Source organism: Dromiciops gliroides, chromosome 4 (genome assembly GCF_019393635.1).
Source record: "Dromiciops gliroides isolate mDroGli1 chromosome 4, mDroGli1.pri, whole genome shotgun sequence".
NCBI classification, from domain to species: domain Eukaryota; kingdom Metazoa; phylum Chordata; class Mammalia; order Microbiotheria; family Microbiotheriidae; genus Dromiciops; species Dromiciops gliroides.
The window spans coordinates 17121744-17133385 of record NC_057864.1 but is presented as its reverse complement, the minus strand read 5'-3'; positions in this window follow the sequence as shown (position 1 = coordinate 17133385).

Here is an 11642-nt window from a genome sequence, read left to right as displayed (position 1 = left end):
GTAAAAGTAATTTGGGTGGAAAGACACTCACAACTGGAAGGATCAGGATAAACCTTGTGTAGTATAAAAGTGAACTCAAACCAGCCAGAATTCAGCCGGCCATATCTGCCCATGGACTGATAGTAAAGAGGTGACCTTGTCCCTAAGGAGAGAGGGGCTTTATAACCACAACGCCCAGCACGCTTGGAATCATCTGGCAGACCATGGGAATAGCATCTACTGAAGCCACATCTGTCAGAGCCCACATCTCCATGAGACCAGAGTCTCACTGAGCCATTTCTGCCAGAGCAGTATCCAGCTGAGCAGAGTTCAGCAGAAATCATGTACATCGGAGCAGAACCGGCAAGAACAGCATGATGACATCACCAGAAGACACCAGGGGCTCTCTAGTGGTGGAGGTTCAGGTTATCTTACTGTACTGTGCCTCTCTGTGTACCCACTTTCTCCACCAATACTGTGTGTATTTGTGTTAGAATATGTCCCAGGTTTGTGGGGGAAGGGGGATGTTGTTTTGCTACTTTTCTTACTATGCTAGTACATTAAGTGTCTTTGTTTAGAACTAACTATGCTTTCTGGTTGACTTAAAGGTATACACACTAGTAGGGGCTCATGAGCTATAGTTCTAGTGGATGCAGTGACAGATACCCTTACACCTGGTGCAATTATATCTAGGTGACCTATCCTGCAAGTTGGGAGTTTTCCCTACTGTATTATGACTCTTGAACTGAATTTTGAGGAAACCTAAGGGTTCTATGAGTCAGTAGTGAGGGATAAGAATATTCTTAGATGTGAGGAACAGCATGCACAAGGACATGAAGGTAAGAGTTGAGATGTTGCATAGAGGGAACATCAAGTTAGTCCATTTGTCTGGAATATAGAATGTGTGAAAGGTAGTAAAATACACTAAGTCCACTGGAAGGCTCCTGAGAACCCTCATTTAACCAAGTGCTTTGTAGCCTGACAGACCTCCATAGTGCAAAGAGCAATGGAATTAGAAACATTCATCTTCCTGGGTTCCCACCTCAGACATTTACTAGCTGTGTGACCCTGGGCAAGTCACTTCCCCCTGTTTGTCTCAGTTTCCTCACCTGTAAAATGAGCTGGAGAAGGAAATGGCCGACTCCTCCGGTATCTCTGCCAAGAAAACCCCAAATGGGGTCACAAAAAGTCAGACACGACTGAAAGGACTGAACAACCACATGCAGCCTTTCATTGCGATTATATACTTTCATTGCGATTATACACATGAGGAAACAGGGCTGTTGTATACTAAGTGTGAGCCCTTGTTTTACAACCAGAGCTGTCTACAGCTGTGCTGAAAAAGTGATGGGTCAATCAATATAAATGTGTCAAGGGCTCACTCTGTGGCAGACAATGTGCTGAGTGCGAGGGAAACAGAGATCAATCAAAAACAGATCGTGCCTTTCAGGAGCTCCCAGTCTAAGTTATGAGTTGCCCTGATGAGTCTGTCTGTCTGTTAACCCTGAAATCTTTTGACCGACCAATCAGCGAGTTTCCATCTACTTTGCCTGACCAATTAACCTGGGGCTGCCAGTGTCTCCCTCTGCCACATGGCTACCTGGGAGCCTTGTGGGTACTTGAGGTGAGGGATCCTTAGCTGACAACACCTGTTTCTTTCAGAGGGTCAAGTGTTCCCTGCTCACTCAGCTTAAACCAGGGATTGGGAACCTTTTTTAGGATACAAAATCACTTCTAAAATATCCCTATGTAACAATACACACAGCCTGCTACTGTTTGTTTTCTCCTCCACCGCAGGTCGGCTCTAAATCTAGGACCCACAGGCATAGACTAGGTTCAGTCCCGGAGAGCCAGGCCCCTAAGGACCCAGTTCTTTATTGGCTCTATCAGCCTCCAGCACAGAGCTCCGGGCAAAATTACAGAAAGCTTAGTTTTGGCAACATCTATGGTGTCTAACAAAGGCTGGGGGGGGGGGGGGAGTTACCAAATTGCAATGTAAATGAGGTCTAGGATGACTATTTTTCTTCAAAGAGGAGATTTCATAATCCATGATCCTGTGAACTTTCTTCTTTTTTTTTTTTTTTTGTGGGGCAATGGGTGTTAAGTGACTTGCCCAGGGTCACACAGTTAGTGTCAAGTGTCTGAGGTTGGATTTGAACTCAGGTACTCCTGAATCCAGGGCCAGTGCTTTATCCACTGCACCACCTAGCTGCCCCTCCTGTGAACTTTCAAAGAATTAGAATCTAAGCAAATGGGATTGACAGGCATCATAGGTTGGTGGATAGAAAGCTGGCCTTGGGGTCAGGGAGATCTGGGTTTCTGGAGTCAGGAGGACCTGAGTTCAAATCTATCTAGCCCCAGACACTTGACACTTACTAGCTGTGTGACCCTGGGCAAGTTACTTAACCCCAACTGCCTCACACCAAAAAAAAAGGAATATCTGGATTCAAATCCTGTCTCTGATAGTGTCTGTGTGACTCTAGGTAAATCAATTAACCTCTTAGTGCTGTGGAAACTCTCTCAGACTCTCAATTCCCTAGCAGGGACTGGTCTGAATTAGGAGGGCAAAGGAGAGAGAGAGAGAGAGAGAGAGAGAGAGAGAGAGAGAGAGAGAGAGAGAGAGAGAGATTATGTTCTTCCCTCTCTACACCAATGAAAGTCAATCATAAAGAAAAATATTAACATAATAGGCTGCCTTGTTTGGTAGTGAGCTCCCTGTCACTGGAAATGTTCACGCAGAAGTTAGTTGGTCCCCTAAAATAGTGTAGAAAGGATTCCTGAATTAGGCAGAGGGTTGGACTTAGATGTCCCCTGAACTTCCTTTCAACTTTAAGAAACTAAGATTGCATTATCCCCAAAACAGTCCTGTGGTTACTGGGGCGGGGGGAGTAATCTCTAAACAGGCCTAAAGTCACCCCAAGAAAGTGAGATTATTTTCTCCTCTAAGTGCAACAGCAGCAGCCTTTATGGAAATAAGTCCCTCAGGGGATACCCCTACTTCTGACCTCCGAATGAACCCTGAGGTAATGGATTTTGAACAGGAAGTAAGACTCACTGTGGCTATGCTGGAGGGGAAAAAAATGAAATCCCCCTCTTCCCAGTGATTTGCTAATTCTGTGACTAAAGAAGAAGCTTGTCCTAACATCTGGGGCTCATCACATCTGCATATGAAGTCAGTCAAACATGTGAAAACTGGGGGTGGGGGAAGGAAGAAGCCTGGGGCTGCCTGGAGATGGCCCTGGGAGCTGGGTGCAGTGAGGTCCAGACTGTCCTTGGGACTCTGTGAAGACGCTGGGGCTGGGAGTGGGGGTGTCTTCCCCTATCTGCCTTTCTACAGTCACCAGAAGGCTCCTCTCCCTGAACTCCCTAGCCCACCCCCATGTCCTGAGACAACCTTGGGCTTGATCAAAAAGGCGGGATGAGGAAATCGGTAATTCCAGAGAGGAGCCAAGGCCAAAACCTGGTTCAGGGAATGGTCCATTTCCCAGAAAGTGCTGTCCGGGACCTCCTGGTCTGTTTTCTGAGCAGTTTGGGCCCGGGAGGCAGACACGGGAACACCCAAATCTCAGAATTGAAGAGTCTCAAGCAGGAGAGAGCATCGAAGAAGCTTTTCCCATAAGTTTTCACAGAATCAGCCACAGATTTTCAGAGTGGAATGGGACTTCAACAGCCTCATGGCATTTGAGAAGTGATGGGCACTGGGGGCAAGATGTTCTTCCAGCCCTGAGAAGGGTTTGATCTCTGCATCAGAAGGTGGACTTGAGTGACCAGTGGCAGCTTTTGAAGGGACAAACAATCTGTGAGGGGGTAGACTGAGCAAAAGGATTGGGGCTCTACATAAGCTAGGCAGAAACACTAGTGGGGAAACTGTGTCTCTATGCTGCCAGAGACTTAATAAGCCAGGTTGGAAAGAATCCAACCTAGACCTGAAAAAACAATCCCCACCATATCTTTGAATACATCCAGTCTCCACTTGAAGAGCTTCAAAGAGGAAGATGCCCCACCTCTCAGAGTACCCCATTTTGTGTCCTTTTACCCCCACAGTTATCTTGGCATGAATACCTTTACTACGTAGGTATGTAATTGTTTAGCATTATCTTACCTACTTATATACCGTCTTGCTTACTTCTCATGTTTATGTCATTTCTTTCCTGATTCGATTATTGATTCACAGCATGTTCTAGAAGTGGCCTCAACAATCATCTAGACAGATTGGTACCCACCAGCAGGCCCCCCAGAATAAGCGACTGGATAAGTGGTCATTCAGTCTCTGCTTGAAGACCCTCCGTGAGGAGGACTCCTCTTTGTCCCAAGGCTTCATTTTCAGAAAGTCCCAATCATTGGGGAGTTTTTCCTGGCATCAAGCCCAACCATTGCTCCTGATTCCACCATCTGGGGCCACCCCAAACAAGTCCGATCTGTCCTCTGTGTGATAGCCTTTCCTACACTTGAAGGCGGCCATCATGCCCTCCAAATGTTCTCTTCTCCGAGCCAACATTCTTTCAACCCATGTTTAGGTGGTGTGATTTCCAGTCCTTTCATTGCCTTGCTTACCTTCTTCTGTTTGTTTGTTTGGTTGGTTTTGGTTTGTTTTGGTTTTGGTTTGGGGTTTTGGGGGGAGGGGTTTGGTGGGGCAGTTGGGATTAAGTGACTTGCCCAGGATCACACAGCTAGTAAGTGTCAAGTGTCTGAGGCCAGATTTGAACTCAGGTCCTCCTGACTCCAGGACCAGTGCTTTATCCACTGCGCCACCTGCTGCCCTGCTTGACCTCTTCTGGATGCTAGACAGGTTGTTGATGTCTTTCCTGAACATTTGTGCCCAGACCTGAACACAGTATTCCAGGTGTCTTCTGACAAATGCCATTCCTGACTAAAAATGCCAATAAGTGGATATGCAAGTGACAAAAACAAGAAGCATTAAATTAAAACACCTCTGAGGTATCACTTCACACCTATCAGATTGGCTAATATGAGAGAAAAGGAAAATGACAAATTTGGAGGAGATGTGGAGAAATTGGGACATTAGTGCACTGCTGGTGGAGCTGTCAACTGGTCCAACCATTCTGGAGAGCAATTTGGAACCATGCCCAAAGGGTTGTTAAACTGTGCATGCCCTTTGTTTATTATTATTATTATTATTATTATTATTATATGCAGGACAATGAGGGTTAAGTGACTTGCCCAGGGTCATACAGCTAGTAAGTGTCAAGTGTCTAAGTCTGGATTTGAACTTAGGTCCTGCTGAATCCAGGGCCGGTGCTTTATATACTGCACCACCTAGCTGCCCCTGTGCATGCCCTTTGGCCCAGCAATACCACTGCTAGGTCTGTATCCCAAAGAGATCAAAGAAAAGAGAAAAGAAACTACATGTACAAAAATATTTCTAACAGCTCTTTTTTGTTGTGATAAAGATTTGGAATTGAGGAGATGCCTATCAGCTGAGTAATGGCTGAACAAGTTATGGTATATGATTATGATGGAATCCTACTGCACTATAAGAAATGGTGAGGGGGTGGTTTCAGAAAAACCTGGGAAGACTTATATGAGCTGATGCAAAGTGAAGTAAGTAGAACCAGGACAACATCATATACAGTAAACAACATTGTGGTAGTGATGATCAACTGAAGATCAAGACAATGATTCAAGACAGTTCCAAAGACTCTATGATGAACAATGCCATCTACCTTCTGAGGAACTGAGGAACTCTGAGTGCAACTTGAAGCATAGTTTTTTCAGTTTCTTTATGTTTCTCTTTTTTCCTTTTGCAACATGGCTAATAGGGAAATATTGTTTGCATGACTTCACATGTACAATTGATATCATATTGATTGCCTTCTTTATTGGCAGGGAGGTATTAGGAAGGAGAGAATTTGAAACATTTTTTTAAAGTATGTTAAAAATAAAGGTTGTTTTTTTTTCAAAACATGCATTTATTAAACACCTGCTATGTGCCAGGAACTGAGCTAAAATAATTTCTCCTTCTTGGGTCCCCAATTCTGTCCTTGGGTTCCTCCCCATTAGAATATAAGACACTTGAAGTCAGGAACTCTTTGGCCTTTTTCTTTTAGTCCCCCAAACTAGCACAGTGCCTGGCCCATAGTAAGCATTTTGCTTCCTTGATGGATTATGACTGTACTCTGTTTCCACTGCAGGAAGAACTTTCCCTCCCACCTCACCCCTCTTATCTCAGGATCCTACCACACTCTACAGAGTTTGTCTCGAATGGTTTCTACGCCCCTGATGGCTGCCTTCCACCTCTGAATTCTAACAGTAAATAACTTCTTCCATGATTTTTCTCTCTCCCCCATCTATGAAAGAGAAAACTATGCCACAAGGGTACCAATGTACCAGTTGGCCATGCACCTGCTACTTCTCTCTATATGACCAGCTCACCAGAGCATAACTAAGGTGGACTGACTGGGTCCTTGCCCCTACATGCTGAAATTGTTGTTCAGTTGTGTCCAACTCTTTGTGACCCATGAACCAGAGCACTCCAGTACTGTCCATGGCAAAAATACTGAAGTGGTTTGCCATTTCCTTCTCCAGTGGATTAAGGCAAGCAGAGATTGATTGATTTGCCCATAGTCACACAGCTAGTAAGTGTCTGAGGCTGGATTTGAACACACGTCTTCTTGACTCCAGGCCCAGCGCTCTGTACAGTGAGGCATCTGCCCGAGTCATCTAGCTGCCCCCTACATGCTGAAATTAGAAGGCATCAAATTTAGCTGCACTTATAGTTTGGTTTTTAGTGATGTAAAAACAAAACCCAGTACCTAGTCAGCAAAAGAAGGAAGGAAATAAGCATTTATTAAGTTCCTACTATGTGTTAGGCATGGCGCTAAATGCTTTACAAATATCTTATTTAAACCTGGAGGTAGGTACTATTATTATCATCTCCATTTTTAGAGTTGAGGAAACTGAGGCAAACAGATTAAGTGACTTTTCCAGGGTCACACAGTAGGTATCTGAATTTGAACTCGGGTTTTCCTGACTTCAAACCTGGTGTTACCATTGTGCCACCCAACCACCTCTAACAAAGACCGATTAGTTAAATAGGAAATGAGAGGCAGTGAGCTGGGTTGCGTCCTTCCTCAACCCTACCCTGTTTTATCTTCCACATCCCTTCCCATTTCATTAAGTCTTCCTTGGCTTTAACCTTGTGCTGTTGTCCAGGAGTCACCATTCTCCCTCTTAGCTAGAGGTATAGTGGACTGAGTCCTGGACTTAGAAAGACCAGAATCCTAATCCTGCCTGAATTACTAAGTAACTACCATCAACATCATGGTAGATCATTATTTTTACACTGCTTGCTGCTTGCCCAGGGTGCAAGCTGTGGCGCTTGCTCTGGGACAGAAAACCCCTAGCGATGGCTCTGCAGCCCACTTCCTGTTGTGGTCCTGCATGTCCTCAATAGCTCACCTTTTATAGGATGGGAGGAAAAGTAGCCCCTCTCCTTCCATGAGCAAACATAGAGCAGAGTTAAGTTACCCAACTAAAACAATTTCCCAACCTCCACACCCTCAGCAAGTTTCATCCCAGTGTCTACAGCCAGGATCGGATAACTTTAGTAGCTCCCAAGGTCACAGACTAAGCCCCGCTCCAGGTAAAGCTACCCCAAGAAAGCTCTGAACAGACCCAACTTTGAGCTCTCCACTCGTCCTGGCTCTCTTCTCACATCTTTGGGTAAAATTGGGTTAATGAGGCTATGGAGTCACAGCTGAGCAAAATGGAGCCTGAAGGAGGGAGAGGAAGGGGATCAGTGACCAGGCAGCCAAGTTTCAGTCTGAGCACCCAAAGAATCATTCAGAACCACAGATAGTCTGGGACATCTACGAGACCCCTGCTGACTCCTTGGCTTTAAATCTAAATGTGCATAAATGGAAAATATTACTCTGAGAACTGGAAAGAAGGCTGACCTGGGAAGAAGGTAGTCCCAAGGTCCTGATTATACTACCAGACTCTTATTGATTAGATGTGTGACTTTATGCTAATCATTCATGTGAGGCAAGTGATAGTCATAGTGGACAGAACACTGGATCTGGAGTCAGGAATATCTGAGTTTGAATCCAACTTCAGGCACTTACTAGCTGTGTGATCTTGGGCAAATGATTTCATCTCTGCCTCTGTTTCCTCATCTGTAAAATGGGAATAATAATATCACCAATTTCCCCAGGTCTTTGTGAAGATCCAACCCTTGGGGACAGCTGGATGGTGCAATGGACTTTTCCAGGGTCACACAGTAGGTATCTACTCCAGACCTGGAGTCTTGGATACTTACTAGCAGTGTAACCCTGGGCAAGTCACTTAATGCTTTTTGCCTCAGTTTCCTTATCTGTTAAAATGAGCTGGAGAAGGAAATGGCAAACCTCTCCAGTATCTTTGCTGAGAAGACCCCAAGTGAGGTCAAGAAGAGTTGGACATGACTAAAACAACAACAAACTACATTGCCCAAGTTAGAGCTGTTTAAGGGATAGCTATTATTATTCATGCTTTCTTGGCCTATTTTCTCATCCCCAATGCATTCCTATTCACAGAATCTCAGGGTTGGAAGGGATTTCAGAGGTCATCCAGTCCAATGTGTACCTCAACCTACCAATACTTGTACATTTTTATAAGTAATTGTCCCTCCCCCTCCATAAGCAAGCTCCTTTTGAGTAAGAATTGTTTTATTCTTTGTACATGCTTCCCCAGTGCCTGGTACATGGTAGGTGCTTCATAAGCAAGTGTTGGTTGCTTTTTGCTCCAGCAAGAATTCCTTCTACACCATACTTTAGAAGTGATCATTCAGCCTGTGTTTGAAGACCTGCAACAATGGAGAACCCATTCCCTCCCAAAACAACCTGTTCAACTTCTGGATAGTTCTCAGGGTAGAGAAGGGTTTTTTTCCCTGAAATCAAGCTTTTATTTCTTTCTTTGCAATGTCCCCTACTCCATGCTCCTAGTTCTGACCTCTGGGGCCAAGTGGAACAAACCCATTCCCTCTAGTGCATGGCAATCTTTCAGAAACTGGAAGAGAATTATTGGATCCTCCATAAGGATTCTTTTCTTCAGCATACATGGCCCCAGTTCTTTCAACTGATCATATAGTATGGTCTTGGGACCCTTTACCATCTTAGCTACCCTCCTTTGGACACACATTTGTCCAAAAAAGTCATGAGGGAGACTTATTGATGGTTTTTAGTGGACTGAAAATGCAGTGCATGTCAAGAGTATGAGAGGAAAGCCATCGGAAAAGCTAGTGAAATCTTGGGCATCATCAGATGTCCTGAGCTAAGTTAAATGACGGTCTTCTTGGTGTCTACCCTAGTTATACCTCATCTAGAGTACTATGTTCAGTTACATGAGGCTTATCTGAGGAAGGACATTGATAAATAAATGTATACCAGGTTAGGAATACAGCCAGTACAAAGGCATGGAGACAGAAAATGGAGCTTTACTTATGAGAAACAGAGAGAAGGCTAGTTTGGCCAGATCTCAGATCATGAGAGAGGCAATCATGTCCAATGAGGCTAGTCAAATCCATTTGGGACAGGCTTTATAGGACTTTAAAACAGAGGCAACTGGGGGCACAGAGAGACAGGCCTAAAGTCAGGAAGACATGAGTTCAAATCTGTCCTCAGACACTTACTAGATGTGTGACCCTGGGTAAGTCCCTTACCTTCTGTTTGCCTCAGTTTCTTCATCTGTAAAATCAGGAAAATAACAGCACCTACCTCCCAGGGTTGTTGTGAGGATCAAATGAGCTAATTAATTACAAAGTGCTCAGCACAGTGCCTGGAATATAGTAGGTGCTATATAAATGTTGTTCTTGATGTTGTTGCTGTTGTTGTTACTTTCAGTGGGGGGGTGGGGTCCTAAAGGCAATAGGGAATCATTGGAGTAGGCTGAGCAGGTGAGTTAAAGATCAGATCTGCACTTAAGGACAATTTCCATGGCAGCAGTAGGAAGGCTAGACTGGAGTGGCAAGAGGCTTGAGGCAAGGAGAGCACTTAGGAGGCTGTTGTCAGTATTCTAGGTGAGAGACGATCAGGGTCTGAACTGAGGTAGTAGCTGTGTGATCTGTTCTTAAGATAGAAATGGCAAGATTTGGAAACTAATTAGATATATTGGGTAAGGGAGAGTAAAGAGTTCAGAATAAAACTGGGTTTACAAACCTGGGAGACAGGAAGGATAGTGGGGACATTGATAGAAATAGGGGAGTTCAGAGGAGGGGAGGGTTTGGGGGAAAAGAATTATTTCCATTTTAAACATGTTAAATTTAAGATGTCTCTAGGACATCTGGTTTGAAAGGTCCAATAGGCAATTGATGATATGGGACTGAAGCTCAGGGGAGAGATGGGGGCTGAATATGTAGATCTGGAAGTCATCTGCAAAAAGATGCTAGTTCCATCCATGGGATCTGCTGAAGTTACAATTCACTATACCAGAATGTCCCATGAACAATGATGCCATATTTAGAAGACCTCGGGTCAAACCCTCAGTTTCAATATAATCTGTAAAATGAGAGAACTGGAGTAAATGATCTCTAAGTTTCCTTTCTAGATCTTTACTTATGATCCTAAAGACTTGTCTTTGATCACATGACTGTTAAGTGTCCAAGGTAGAATTTGAACCCAAGTCTTCCCGACTCCAGAAAGTCTAGTACTCTATCACTCTATCCCTTAAATCTGTCCTCTCTCTCTCTCTCTCTCTCTCTCTCTCTCTCTCTCTCTCTCTCTCTCTCTCTCTCTCTCTCTCTCTCTCTCTCTCGTGTGTCTTACTCTTTGTCTCTCTCGTCAAAAGAATGATCAATTTGGGGTGTTTAAAACAACAGGTTGGGAAGGTATTATTGGGGATTACCCTGTGGTACTGGGAATAATAAGGAATCCATCTAACCATTAATCATTATCATTCATGGGAAGTGAGAAATCAAATCCCCTCAGTGAACCTGCATAAGGGTAACCCTTGGGTGGATAAAACCTAACATGGTGAAGAGGGCACAGGATTTCTGGATTCAGTCAGGAAACTTGGATTCAGTCTTCGCTCTGGTACTTAATGATATCAGGCCAGCCACTTCCCCTCTCTGAGGCTCAGTTTCCCTGTAAAATAAGGAAATTGGACTAGTGAATCTCTAAGGTCCCTTCAATCCTAAAATCTGATAGTCCTGGAAGAATTGGCCTATTGTTTTGTGTCTACCTTTGTGAGGGAATGCCCGATTAATCTCTTCCCTATTTCCTAGACTTCGAAGGCAGGCAGAGAAACATTGCCACAAGTCCTTCTAGAAGATGTGTATTCAGGAAAGGAGGTGAAAAACTTAATGAAAAATCTTGTGCCTGGAAGAATTCATAAATAACCCCTATATTGGAGGAATAATTGAGCTTGTGTGGGCAAGTTACAGCAGCCCTGGGACATGGGGAAGTTCAATGCCCTTGACTTTTGCAGCTAGACTTGTCTTTGATGGTTATCTGTGATTCATGGGTCATGAATAATCAGCCCATCAGTGTCACTGTCACTTTCATGTCCTCCCTGCTAGTATTTTAAACCTTATCAGAGATCCTGAGATCTTCATTTTCTAAGGTGTCTCTGCATCTGGTAACTTGGGAGTATGAGGACTTCGTGCCTTGTTTGCTGAAGGCTGAGTGATCCCTCCAGTTCCTGCTGCAGAGAATCCCAGGCTCACATTA